Raw genomic sequence first — 12,550 nt, forward strand, 5'->3', positions numbered from 1 at the left:
CAAAATAGCAAATCTTTATATAAATCGCTATTTTGCCGGAGCCGGTTATTTTTTCGGTATGCGGATAACATATTAAATTAGTGAAAATGATTAAAATAAGATTGTGAACACAAACAAAATTTAAAAAAAAAAGGGGGAGTCTATTCATGTATTCGCGCAGCCAGAATTTTTGCTGTCGATGCAAATTCATTATTGGGGAGATAGAAACACAAATTTATAGCCACTAATCAACGCGGGGGATGGTTAGCGTGAAAAATAAGTTATAAGGGGGATAACTCCTAGGACAAAAGTGTTCGACCAATCATCTGTCTCCACAAACGGGAAACATTCAAATGCGCGCCATTTGTTTGATCCAGTGGTTAACTTATCTTGGCATCGTAAATGGTGACAGCCAGATATTTTCAGACAACCATTAAAGATCAACAAATTTGAAACAACTTCTAAAAAAATCTATATTTTGCTACCATGGAAGATGAGATTAAAGACGCACAGGTGTCCTGTCTATCAGGAATTATCGATTTGCAAAGAGCGTGTCAAAAACAAAATTTAAAACTTTCAGCCGAAACAAATCAGTATCTGGTATATTTGACACTGAAAAAATTGGGTCCATTCGTTGCACAAAAATTGATCAGCAAACGTAAGTTTATTGTTAGTTTTAAATACATCTGCATTTGCGATATTTATTAGTTTTGAAGTTCGACCGGTCTTGTGGCAGACAACTCTGCATGATTTCAAGCTTTTCCATGCTGTGGAAAAGTAATTGTTTTCAATCCATGAAGAATGCATTTGTACATAGACTATAGGGGTCGATGAGTTTAAGATATCAAAATTATGTGTTCAGTAACGCTGCTGTTAGTGTTGACAATTCAAATGTTCTACGAAAAAATACCTTTTTGTATTATGACATATTAAAAACCCATAGATATATCTCCAAGGTATCCATACAGTAACTGAAAAATGAGTGTACAAATTGACTGATCGTTGATCATGGTAAATGACGCCATTGAAGAATCTTCTAATCTGTTAATTTAAGTAAAAGCCTTGCGACATTGTATTTCAATAAACAGAAAAAGTCATAGATGAAAATTATGTTGTTTATATAATAAAATTAAACACAACTGCTTTATTTTTTTAAACTGTTGCATTGACATTTTAAGTAGCAAGTAAAGGAATTCATTAGGTTCTATTGCCTGCAATTGAGCCGCAACAGTGTGATCCTCTCAAAGCACAGTCTGCACTTTAGCCAATAGTCCGATGCCCCAGACTAGTAAAATTTTATATGGACTAGTAAGTTATTGCAAAATTTTGTTAAGACCAATAAAAAAAAATGTTGGAATATTGGTCTTGTGACTAGTAGCTATATAGTTGAAAAGAAATTTGGTGCAGACTAAGCATAAAAATTATTTGAGATATTTTTTTAAGTTGGCATCTTTTCTTTATACTTGATAACTTGATGAGAATGATCTGTCGGAAGATGGTGGTTTTCAGAATTATGTTCCGCAAGTCATTCAGAATCTTTTTTTTTTTTATCTGCAGTCTGGTTCTGCGTTATTTGGTGTAATTTAGATTCATGAATCATGGATATTATATAATACAGTGTGCCCCAATAAGTCTTTAATAGAAGATTTTAACTTTTAATGTTCAGTTTTAAAGATTTCTGACAAATGTTGTGCTTGGTTTTATTTATCAATACATATAGAGTATCAGACTCGCACCACATCTTCCTATATCTATAAAAAGGTAAAATTCAACAATGTTTACTTGGATTAGTGTGGTATTGATTTGTTGTGCACTAAATGGCAATGCATATACACAGCTGGTGTTATTTAATATATTGCAAAATTAATTGCAACAATAGAACACTTATTGGATTATAACATATGATAAACCAAATTTGCTAAAGGTCATTACAAATAATTACGTTTCTCATCCTCTTTCAAATAGCTAGACATGTACATATTAAATTGTTTTCTGTTGAATAATTACGATTAAGAACATGCAAGACAATACAAAAGATACATTTACAAATGTATATGTACACATGGATATGAATAAAATCAATGAGACGGCAACCTGCATTGTTAACAAATAACAAAAATATTTTTTTTCTTTTTCAGTTGTTGAAAAGGGAGAAATAAATTGGGAAGATGGCCACTGGGAAGTTGAACAGATCATTGACCACTGTGAAGATGAGGTATGAAAATGTTTACTTCCTAAACTAAGACAATTTATATTAGCTATAGTATTTCAATGAAAACAGTTCTTCAGACAATTGCTAAATGTCCAGTAAAATTTGGTTTAGCATGTTTAGCTCAGCATTGTGCAAATGCAAAAATTATTTGATAGGGGGAAATCTTTAAGAGTTATGTTTCCAGTCATCATAATTAGTTAATCTTTAATGGTGCACATTTTCTTAATGCATGATTCTATTCTAACATTATGTCTGTGTGAAAGAAATTTAAAAAAAAATCATTAAAAATATAATATTGACCATGTTGACATCTCATATTAAATGTAAGGAATGCTTTTAGAATTATATTATGTGCTTAAGCAGAGATGAAAACAGTTTTTTTTCCCTGTCAGACAATGGGGCCTACAGGGTACCAAGTTTTGCCAGACCCATCAAATTTCTGCCAGACCCATATTTTCACTCAAAAATCAAATGAAATTATGCTATTGAACAAACGTTAATTTTGATTTTGTTGATATTATTATTATTTTAAAATATAAACCTGTGATTCATAACAATTGTAGTTTATTGAATAATACATTACATAATATTGATCTGATTAAAAGTTATTCTTCACAAGAGTACTTGGAAACAAGATAGTCATTGGTAGTTTGGTCTTTTACCGGGTTTCGACCCACTTACAAATTTTATCGGCCATGACATATTTCCTGAACTTATCAACTATGCTTAATAGACCTCCTTCCTAGAGAGAGAATTTCTAAAACAAAAAACATGACGGAAATACGGAGAATTGTTCGGGGCGAGATGGACAAGGTACGAAAGACTATTACTGGGTGGAAATACTGGTTCCCGGAGTTAGAAAATGCGGGGGAACAGGACATTTACTTTTATTAAAGATGATCGCAATTTTATAAACAAAATACTCTGCCGGGGCCGACGGGGATTTCAGTTTTGGCGGACCCAAGCGGACTTAAATATTGCCGGCCATCAGGTCCTGCACAGCTACGAGTTTTGCCGGACCTGCATAAATTCTGCCCCTTAGGTCCGACGATTAGTTGCATCTCTGGCTTAAGTATTGAAAAAGTGAGTTAGTACTAAATTTCTAAATTATTTGCATATTATTGAAAAAAGGACAACAGCATGCTGTCAGATTAATTGATTATAATGTTCTTTTTCGCAGGGGACTTTGGATTTGCACTCAGTGTTGTCCGTCTTTCCATCCATTAGTCTGGCGAATCAGTTTTCCACTTTTTTTTTCATGCTTGAAGATAATAATTTGATATTTGGTGTATATTTTGTTTTATCATGACAAGTTACAGATGAAGTTCAAATTTTGTACTGGTCCAGGGCATAAAGATTACCATTTCCCGTTTCCCGGGGAAAGTAAATTATTACACAGGAAAGTGACATTCCAGAACTTTACTAATATTCCGTAGGGAAAGTCCTTTTCCAGTAAATAAATAAAATAATTTGTCCCTATTGTTTAAATTTCAAAATATATGTTAAAACCCTACAAAGTATGCACAGATTGTGGGATTTTGCATCTTCAATTCAAAATTTTGTGGGGAGGGAGGGGAGAGGCATTCCCCAAACCTCCTAGGCAATTTGACCCACTTTGCTTGTCTCAACAGGAGATAGTGGAATTGCACACAGGAATTTTTTTTTTTTTTTTTTTTATCGCTTTCCCTTGGGTAAGTGGCCTTCCAAAAAATTCTTCATGCCCTGTGGTCTGATGATTTTGTGGTGAGTTATATATGGTCCTAAGTGACCTTGGACTTGGAAAATTTACTTAACCCTTTCAACGCTATACACGGCATATGCCGCGATGACATACGCCGTCCGCCACTGCTATTCGCGGCATATGCCGCGATGACAACGGATTTTTCATTAGGACTCTTAAACCATTGGGTTTTCATTCGGGTCCTCTCTAATTTTTCCTTGTATGAATCGAGGATATGCAAGGTCTCATTTGCGCTTGAAATCCCGGCAATTTTTATTGTAAAATCATGCAGTAGAAGGAAAATTGAAGGAAAATAAAAACAAATATTTTGACAAATGCAAATGGCGGAAATCGGAAACGAAGCTGTAAATATGGAAATATTTCAGCATTTCTATGGCGAAACTGACGACGAGGATTAGTTAAAAGGTTTCTTGTTATCTGAATGTGTTTATTACATTCAATTCGTGTGGGAAATATGATTTGATCGATCATTACGAGACGTAGAAAAAGGGGGGAAAACGGAGGTTGACTGAAATTTTGGGAACGGAGCCTCTGATTTGTGCCACAATTACATAACACGTTGTGTATGGTGCAATACGCTACGGAATCGTGCAATTGGTGTCTTCTTTATTATATGGCAGATAAAACAACAAAATAGATGAAGACGAAAAGTAGTTTTTATTCCAAATTCAACACAAATGTAATAAATTACACCTTTTACCTGTTAATTACCTGAAAATGCAGGTAACCTGATAAAAATTTTACTGAAATAACTGCCTTACATTACAGTTCATACTCTCCTGAACATTTTTCATGCAATAACTTTCTCTGTATCTCTTATAATAAAAAAGATACAGCAGTCTGAAAAAGAATATACTGTTCTAATTATATAATGAATGAACACAAAAAAAATGCAGCAGCAGCAGCCATTTTTCTATTTTTTTGTGTAGCGTTGAAAGGGTTAAATATCCGTTTTCAACCCTTTTTTACGTCCTGCTTGAAGATCTTGACTTGATATTAGTTATAGTTTACACTAGTGTTGTTCCTATGATCGGAATAAGTCGGAAATTAGTTGGTTGGGCCTGGCGATGTCGATAATCGATTGGGACTTTGTTTAATTGATTGTCGTTTCCGGACTTTTAGCTTATCAACTTCTGGTCCGTTTGCATTTTATATGCGCAGTCAAACAAATAATAACAAAAAATATCAGTCGATGACACTAACAATGTCAAACATCCTATAATTAAAGACATAACCAATTTCCTTCTTTATAAACGTGACAAAAGCATTGACTTTAAATATATACAGATTGATGGAATGTTATTTAAAATTAATAACCTTGTATGAAATATGTACTTTCAATACCGGTACTTGTTACTTGAGATCATACATAAAATAATTCCTTTGCTTCATTAGAATGTGTTGCAAATTGCCTTTTAAAAATGTTTTTATCCCTTTGTAGCATCAAAAATATATTCCTTTCCAAATTGCTTGTCAAACATCGTTTATTTTTTGGTAAATTTTCTGAAATTTGTCAGCCATTGAAAAATATAATGTCACGAATCGGATACGGTTCAACTATGTAATAATTCTGCATTCTTGCAATTATAAGTTCAGACGCACAAATGACACAATTGACAGAAAAATAATGATCACAAAAGTGAAAAAAAGCGTTCTTCACGAATTATTAAACAAACATTGGCTTTATCCCCTTTGTTTACTGTATATATTTCAATGTACATTGTAAATGCATTGTTTAATTTTTTTCTGTTAATTTTAAATTTCTTAAAGTTAAAAAACTTTATATATCTTTTCTTAATTAGAAGCATTCAAATGTTTATACAGCTATGACGTTATTGAAACTGTAATGTGAGTTACACCATTGAAATTTAGAAATGTTAGTGTCACTGTTGGTAATTAATGTTGTTATTATGAGATAAAATATGTTCAATCTGAATCTAGATTCTAATTAAATCATTGTTTAATTGCTAAATAAAATATGAAAACAAAACAGAATATATAAACTCTGCAATGATATGGAATATACAATGTACACATTAGACATGTACAATGAGACTTAATGCATGATTTCATTTTAAAAAAAGGGCAAGGTATTATAATGCGATTATAACTGATAGTCGGTTGGTTGCTGTCAACCAATTGTAATAGATAATCGGTTGGTAATTTCAACCGATTATCCAACACTATTTTATTTTACACCATGACAAGTTATAGATTAAGTTAGAATTTTGTTCAAATACAATGAATATTTAAGTGGCTGGTGACTATGTATTGCCAGGAAATACTCACAGATGTGCTCAAAATATAAATTAAGAATTTAAATACAATGTTACTGTATTTTGAAACTGAAATGCAAGCAAAACCCTATGGTACTCACTGACTTGATATATAAATCTTCCAAGGATCATTACTACTTTTAGGGTACACAAAGTAGAGTGCATTGATCATTCCAAACATCTATCCATTGACATTTCCAAAAAATTATCAGTGATAAATTAAAGCAATTATTACCAAGCACTCTGATTAAAAAAAAATACTGCAGGTGACTTTGTAACTTTTGTTAATGAAAAAGGTTTGAACCTTCCTATCATTTTGAAATAAACTAAATCACAATTGTTTCAGGGAGAAGAATATTATCTTATCAAATGGAAAGACTGGAGTAATGCACACAATTCTTGGGAACCAAAGGCTAATCTAGAATGTACAGATCTTTTGGAAGAGTTTCATGTTAGGGGTACCAAGAGAAAGTTTGAATATGATGATAGCGTCCCAATTTCCAAGAGAAGCAGAGTAGATGAAATATTTCAGAAACTTAAACCAATGAAAGGGAAAATATCTCCCCTTCAGTTGCTCTCTGTCAGTAGTCCAGTTAAAGGGGGGAAACCTATTTTCAAAGGACTGATTGCTACTGGTGGAAAATACAAACCAAAATATAAACCTTCAGCAGGAAAACCATTAAATCCTAGATCCAAAGCATACAAACAAAAGAAAGTTGAAATTATTAAAGCACTCAAGGAATGGCAAGTTCATTTAAATGCCATCAGTACAGACCCTGCTGGAATAGTTGTAGAAAACAATATAGATCTTGAGGGTCCACCAGAAAAACTTTGTATATATCAATGACTATAAGCCAATGGAAGGAATTATCATACCAAATGACCCCCTTGTAGGATGTGAATGTGACAGTTGTTTAGATAATAAGAAAAAATGCTGTGTAACACAGTGTGGATCAGAGTTCGCTTACTACAAAAACAAGAGACTAAGAGTACTCAAAGGAACACCAATTTATGAGTGTAATAAACGTTGTAAATGTGGTCCAGAGGTGTCCCTAATCGTGTTGTTCAGTTGGGAAGAAAATGCAAACTAAGCATATTTCGGACAATCAATGGTAGAGGATGGGGTTGTGAAAACTCTACAGAAGATTAAGAAAGGGTCTTTTGTTGTTGAATATGTTGGAGAGGTAAAGTATACTTTATATTATGCATTGCTGCATTTTCACCTAGGTCACTGGAAGTTCAGCTAATGTAAGATTTCATTTAAAAGAAAAACTCCTGAATAATATATAGAAACAATTTGAATATTAAAAATTGAATTCTGACGTTTACTACTGCTGATACATGTATGACCTCAAATGAATTTTTCTTTTGCTGATGGACAACAAATTAAATTGCAAAACTGTTTTCAGATGTTTCTTTAGACAACAAAATTTAAATGCAACTTACATGTAGAGTTAAAAAAAAATACAAGTAACTTTTTAGTCTGAATTGTGTGCATTTGCTACAATTTAATGAATACAATGTTGATTTACCTCAAGGAAACTACTGCCTAATCAAAATAAACATACATGCTACATTTTAACATTAGAAAGGACATTTCAAAATGGGGGAAATTTAAAAAAAAAAAAATGATATTATACAAAAAAAATGTGCAGAGATACCAGGATCATTATTTGGTGTGCCAGATGTGCATTTCATCTACATACACCTCATCAGTGACCCTTGAATCAAACTTTATAAAATGAATATTACCAGAAATAGTAAAATTGAACTAGATAAGCTGCATGATTCACTTGAGGAAAATACATAGTAATGGCTTCTAAACTAATGTGATGTTTTGCAGGTTATAACAGATGTGGAAGCAGAAAAAACGAGGGAAGTATTATGATGCTGTTGGAAGAACCTACCTCTTTGATCTTGATTATAATGATGGAGACTGTCCATATACTGTTGATGCTGGTTACTATGGAAATGTGTCTCACTTTATCAATCATTCGGTAAGATATTTTTGGACATTGAAAAACTTGAGCAATCTAACAGCACCATATACTTAGAGATTAATTGTCTCTTGCTATCTAAATTGACAATTAATGGGCAATGTTGGGATCTGCACTCAATAAAAGGGTGTGGATAAGTGACCTGAATGGATTTTAGGCAGCCAATCGAAAAAGACTTGCACATTGTTGGATTTGGATCTTTCACACAGGTGAAATTACCTAGACCTTAAATAATATGAATCCTTTGAGGATGCTTGAGCCCTTAAGTTTTTAATTTCAAAAACACAAAAAAACTGCATAAGTACGACTTGTAAGTCTCTAAAATTCCCTATTACATTTGACTAACAATAGAGTCTATACACTATGAAAATTGATTGGTAGCTTTAATATAGTCTACACTTTAATAAAAATGATGGAAAGTGTTTACTACTATATAGACTTTTTACTATACATCAGAGATTGTAGGTCAACAGGTATGTTTTTCTGTAAGTTCAAAAATGCTTCTGTATCAATGACACAATCCCTTTTGATAGAGCCAAGTAAATGATAAACTAAAATGAACCTATTTTAATTTTTAAAAGTTAACCCGGTTATACATCAATGACAATCTACTGGGAAAGATGACAAAACGTAATATGTGAATTTAAATGAGGAAAATGTATTATCTAAAAGCAATTTACAAATCAAGTCCACTTTAGAATAACAACTTATCTTTTTTCAGTGTGATCCTAATTTGGAAGTATTTGGAGTGTGGATTAATACATTAGATCCAACATTACCAAGGATTGCATTGTTTTCAAGGGAGAGACATAGAGAAGGGAGAGGAATTAACCTTTGATTACATGATGACAGGTATGTTTAGTCAATTGTTAAGCCCAAAACATGATGTCTGCCTACATTTTGAACTCTGCTCATTTTTGTCGAGCCTTCGACTTTAGTCGAAAAAGTGAGACTAAGCGATCCTACATTCCGGCGGCGGCGTCCACAAATATTCCACTCTGTGGTTAAAGTTTTTGAAATTTGAATAACTTTCTCAAACGATCCTGGAATTTCTACCAAACTTGGACAGAAGCTTGTTTATGATCAGAAGATAGTATCCAGAAGTAAATTTTGTAAAAATAAAATTCCATTTTTTCCATATTTTACTTATAAATGGACTTAGTTTTTTCTGCCGGGAAATATTACATTCACTCTGTGGTTAAAGTTTTAAAAATTTTAATAACTTTCTTAAACTATCCTGGGTTGGTACCAAACTTGGACAGAAGATTGTTTATGATCATAAGATTGTATCCAGAAGTAAATTTTGTAAAAAAATCCATTTTTCTGGATTTTACTTTTAAATGGACTTAGATTTTCTGCCAGGAAAACAATACATTCACTCTGTGGTTAAACTTTTTAAATTTTAATAACTTTCTTATACTATTTTGGATTTGTACCAAACTTGGACAGAAGCTTGTTTATGGTCAAAAGCTAGTATCTAGAAGAAAATTTTGTAAAAAAATAAATCTATTTTTTTGTATTTTACTTTTAAAGTGACTTCGATTTGCTGCGAAACAACACATTCACTCTATGGTTTAACTTTTCAAAAATTTTAATAACTTTCTTATACTATTTTGGATCTGTACCAAACTTGGAAAGAAGCTTGTTTATGATCAAAAGCTAGTATCTAGAATGAAATTTTGTTTTCTTCTAGTTAATATTACATTCAGTGTGCAGTTAAATTTTTTTAAAACATTTATTACATAAACTATCCTGGATTTTTACCAAACTTCGACAGAGGCTTCTTACAATCAAAAGATAGTATCAACAGGAATATTTTATTGATTTGTTTCCTCATTTTTGTTGAGCTTGCAATAAACAGAAAGAGTAGGAGAGACACTGGGTTCCGTGGAACCCTTACAAATTTTTTTACAACATGCTTCACTTTGTGATGCATTTTCAGATTTGTCTCCTATCAACTTCCTGTATAACAAAAAACACATATTTTTGCACATAATGCCCAAATATTTATAAAAAGAATAGCCAAGTTTGCTTTTGATGGGTCTGGACATTTGCTGTCGTTAATAAAACCATTTGTTTTTAGGATGATAGTAAATGTTCCTCTTCAATTTGAATTGATATAAAATACAATATCTTTGGCACTGATATACAATTGAGATTTTGACAAGACTGAACAAAAGTGAACTTGTAAAAGTTGAACAATTGTATTGTCAATACAGGTTATAATTGTAATCCAGCATTACTGAACACTCAACAGGTCACATAATATTTTACTTTAAAAAAAAAAGTCACAAAAATATTGATAGGTTATAGTTATAGTTGCAATTTGATCTTAAATTATAAGTTTTGATTGAAGCATTTTTTTTAAAACTTTTTTTTTTTTTACAGGAGATACTACAAATCAACCCCCAACACTTGATCAAGTAGAAAAGGATTTAGCAGCAGAGTTCCTGAAAACACCTGTGCTACAGGACCTTATCCAGGACATGCCCGAGGGTGAAGGGGATTCATTAAAGGTCACCCTGGAGGAGAATGACACTTTACCAGAGTTAAAGCCTGATGAGGTCAAGGAAACAGGAGACGCTGCTGACAGTAATGACAGTAATGGACAGTAATATACCAGAACTATCCATCGAGTCAGATGAGGTTTTTGATGAACCTCCAAAACTTGAAACACAAAAAAGTGAACTTATTCCAAAGTCATTGGACCGATCAATATAGAATTGTTTGTCAGTGTGGTGCAAAAAAATTGTAGAAAATATTTGTTTTAATTGTTGATTGTTATTAATCATTAGACATTTGTTGTTTTATAATGAATTCAGATCATTGTTTTAGTGTACTCACAGTTGTGTTCAGAATGTATAAAGATAAAAAAATATATATAATTTGAGAAAGACTTGGTTTTGCTCATGTTACTCAAAATGGCTTTGGTATTTTAAGAGGACCTTTTTATTTTGATTGAGAGTTTTATTTCTTAATTGATTACTAGTCATTGGTATGTTATAGTACCGCCACATTATAATTGGCATTTAAGAGAATGAACAAAATTGACAACTTCATATATTTTTTCCAAGACAAACCTGTATATAAAAAATATGGTACAGAAAATGTAGGCAAGAATGATTTTTAAAGATACAATTGTTCTCTAATTTGATTGGTTATTTTTGCATACAAGTGTTATAAACTTGAAACAAATGATAGTGAGGTTTTTTGGCAGCAATTGCTGACAGAGATATGATTGCTTTACCAAATTTTATTTACCAAGAGGCAGCTCTCTATGAATTAAAACATTGCAATATTTTATTTTGAATTTATTTATAGCAGTAAACTAAACAGCCCAGATGTTGAGAAAATTTGAATTTTTCTTATAGCTTTTTGCTGGATGTATTTGAAAGTACAAAAGTTGGTAATAGTATGTGGTATCAAAAAGAATGGAAAACAATGATCAAAATTAAAATGTTTTCTTTCTGTTCTGTATAAAATTCATAAAAGTTGTAAAGTATGGTATCATCTCATAATTTACATTATTTATACTTGAAATTTAATTTATTATCAAATTTCTCAGGACCTACTTTTTTTCTTTTTTTTTTTAATGGAATTGAAATAATAATATTGAACATGAAAACATAGACCTGTAACAGGTCCAATAATTGTTAATTGTATATAGAAATTGCTTGTGTATATATTAAATAATGTTCATACTTTTTTGAAATACTTCCATAAAGAAATTGATGTTCCTATTCCAATAATAATATATATATAAAAAATACCTTTACAATTGAAAATCAACATCCAGTTTTAAAACATTTATTATTTAATTTAGCCTTTATCCCTTTAATTGTCAAACTTCATAAATCATATGGTATAAACACTTTTTGGGTTGACGTTTGAAAAAGTGTGAAATAAATCATATTCTTATCCCACTTACAATAAAAAAAACAATCTTCTTAAACTTTTTGATTTGTTGTATTTTAGAGAAAACTTATTGTAACCGATTTGAATATACAAATGTGTATTTTAACTGAATTATAAAACATGTTGGTGAAAAAGGTATTGAACAGGTTTTGTAATCACTAGGAAAGTTAAATGTATGTATGTGAAGCTATATTGATTTGTTTTTGTTTATAAAACCAAGAGTTTCTCCGATAAGTGGGGTGGAAATTATATTTTAAATTTTATGGATGATACCCATCTATTTGTTAAATTTAAAGCGACTTTTAGATAATTTGTAGATAAATAAACATGAAATTTATAGCATATCTGTAAAAAGTAGTCCCCTCATTGAGAATTATTAAATTTTTGAGATGTTATTGTGTTGCCAATGACAGCATCCAAACTGTGATTA

At 31.5% G+C, this 12,550-nt stretch overlaps 1 pseudogene; it reads left to right on the forward strand.

Annotated features, from left to right (window-relative positions):
* The first annotated feature begins 303 nt into the window (after positions 1 to 303).
* Positions 304 to 10,820, forward strand: LOC139505633 (histone-lysine N-methyltransferase SUV39H2-like; annotated as a pseudogene).
* Positions 10,821 to 12,550: the final 1,730 nt, after the last annotated feature.

Source organism: Mytilus edulis, unplaced genomic scaffold, assembly GCF_963676685.1.
Source record: "Mytilus edulis unplaced genomic scaffold, xbMytEdul2.2 SCAFFOLD_1298, whole genome shotgun sequence".
NCBI classification, from domain to species: Eukaryota; Metazoa; Mollusca; class Bivalvia; order Mytilida; family Mytilidae; genus Mytilus; species Mytilus edulis.